This window comes from Delphinus delphis, chromosome 15 (assembly GCF_949987515.2).
Source record: "Delphinus delphis chromosome 15, mDelDel1.2, whole genome shotgun sequence".
Classification (NCBI taxonomy): Eukaryota; Metazoa; Chordata; class Mammalia; order Artiodactyla; family Delphinidae; genus Delphinus; species Delphinus delphis.
The window spans coordinates 63,630,230-63,632,636 of NC_082697.1; the positions used below are offsets into that span (position 1 = coordinate 63,630,230).

Here is a 2,407-nt window from a genome sequence, read left to right on the forward strand (position 1 = left end):
GATGCTTACAAATAAAGAAAATTTACAAGGAAAAACTTGACAAAAGTTTTTCAGTTAAAGTATTGTAACGTTCAAACTTGACTTAAAACATAACAAAAGAAACAAAATTGCAGACAAAAATGTTTATGGATTTTCCAAACATAAATAAATGAAATAGTGTTTAGGCAGCAGGGCTTAATGCTGATGGCTAGCAGGAAGTAACAGAGTGTAATCTACTTGGGAAAAAAATCGTTAATGTACAAATAACAAGCCCAAATTATGGACTGCAGCAGTTTAATCATCACTGTCATTTTTCTTACAAAATAAAGCCTTTATTAAACCATTCATACCCTATATTACCTTTACTTTACTATAAATACTATATTTACTTTACAATACCCTATATTACCTTTACTTCAGAGATTGAGGAACTATATACAACAGATGAATTCATTTTCACCAGAGGGATAACGTATGCTACCTCTCTGCCAATGTTACTTGAAAGCCGTCCATGTCAAAACAATTTGACAGCAGATATAAACAATTCAATAAATACGCAATGATCTTTCATTACAGTCCTTTAAAAACGCATGTTAATTCATGCTGTTAACCTTAGGTTCACAGTGCATAGAATCCGAATATAAGCAGTTGGGTGGCTTTCAAAGTAACGCTGGATCCCTCACTTTATTTATAATCCCACTCTAACGGATAAGTTCATTTCATAGGCCCTATCATGCATTAATCATTGGGTGGCAGGAGTTGATGAAAATTTTTCCTGTTACAACGTCCGTTGCCGGCAATGAACGTCCCAAAATCTCCAAGGCAGTCATCGTTATTGCACAGTACATGAGGACCTGGAACTTTTCCAAAATCTTAAAAAAATAAAAATTAAAAATCGAATTATATTTGACATTTCCTGACACCTGCATCAATACTGTATGACTAATAAAAGCATGTCAGTTGCCTGGACTAAACCAGCGATCAACATGCGCCCAGAATGCACACAAGTAAAAATGCAGTAAAAGGAAGTAGTCTTCTTTGTCTATAGGTCATTTCCAGTCAAAGGTTAAAGTTCAAAGACTGAATGATCAAAGTGCTCATTTTCTCAGTAGGACTATCTTCTGCTAGGAGGATGATAACAGTGGCATCAACAAGTATCATCATGATACCACCATTTTGTTTTCTTTGGATTCTTGTTACATGTTCGAACATAAAAAGAATTCTGGTGGTCATCTCTGAGGAGAGTCAAAAGGATATCAACTACTAAACTTAAATAGAAGTTGAAATTTTTCCCCTTCATATAAGGGACCTGGTGCTCCTTCCATATCTACAATCCACTGTGTAAATGAATTTTGAACACTCTTTTCATTTAAAGTCATTCCGGGAGGTGGGTCATTTTGCAAAGCCAACGGTTCTTTTTGTAGTCGTTCTGCATTGACGCCATCAATGAGGTGCTTTTGAATGTTCAACATGATTCAATTCAACCAGCAAATTCTAGAATCAGCAAAATTTTATAGAAAGAGCGTGGATGATTCATTCTGGCAGAACTGGGTTTGATTTCTAGTTTTGTGTGACCACAGGCAACCTGCTAAGCCTCTCGGAGATGCAATGTCTTCAACTGTTGAGTGGAATCGTACCTACCTTACAGACTGCTGGGAACATAAACTGAGACCAAAAAAGGTGCATTATTCACAAGAGTCATGTACCATAAAGTTTTGAGAACACCGATTTAGCGAACACTGAACCATTGTTCTCAGGGGAAATACAGGTTAGGTTCCTGTAAACCTCTGGTCACAGCATTTTCATCGAATAATCAATACAGAACTTTGTTTTAAGTGTGTTTCTGTTTAAAAGGCTTTTAATATTAATGTTGATTCATTAATGTTGATTCATTAATGTTGGTCTCAGGGCCAGCAGCACTATGACCCCTGCCTGTTATCTAGCTGTTCTCTCCATAAGGCATGTCCCAGCCTTACTGCACTTAGGAACACCAGACAGCACTTCAGCTCTTTACTTGGAGACCATTTTAAACAGCGAAATCACCAATAAAAAGGACAAAAAAGCAAATAGCAGTAGTGCTAAACAGACTTCAAAAAGAGCACTTGTTTGCAGTGTGAGAACTGCAACAACAAAGCCTGGTTGTCTCATCAAAGCCGTGCACATCAGCTGGGAATGTGCACGTTGAATGACTGGAATTTTTTGCAACTCTGTGCATGGCTGCAAATAACCACCAAAGTACTGCAAGTTTTCATTTGGGGATGATGAAAAAATTGTAGCGAGTAAGCAAATTCACAAATACAAAATCTGGAAATAAATGAGCATCTACTGAAATATATATACGCTTAAAACTGAAGAAATGCTTTGTTTCCCTCTTTTTCTCTTTTCCCAATAACATGTTAGACATTGCAGGGAAACCAAGGAAGTTTGA

The 2,407-nt window shown here is 36.8% G+C and overlaps 1 pseudogene; it reads right to left on the bottom strand.

Moving 5' to 3' along the window:
• Positions 1 to 749: 749 nt before the first annotated feature.
• Positions 750 to 1,451, bottom strand: LOC132437676 (ubiquitin-conjugating enzyme E2 W-like; annotated as a pseudogene).
• Positions 1,452 to 2,407: the final 956 nt, after the last annotated feature.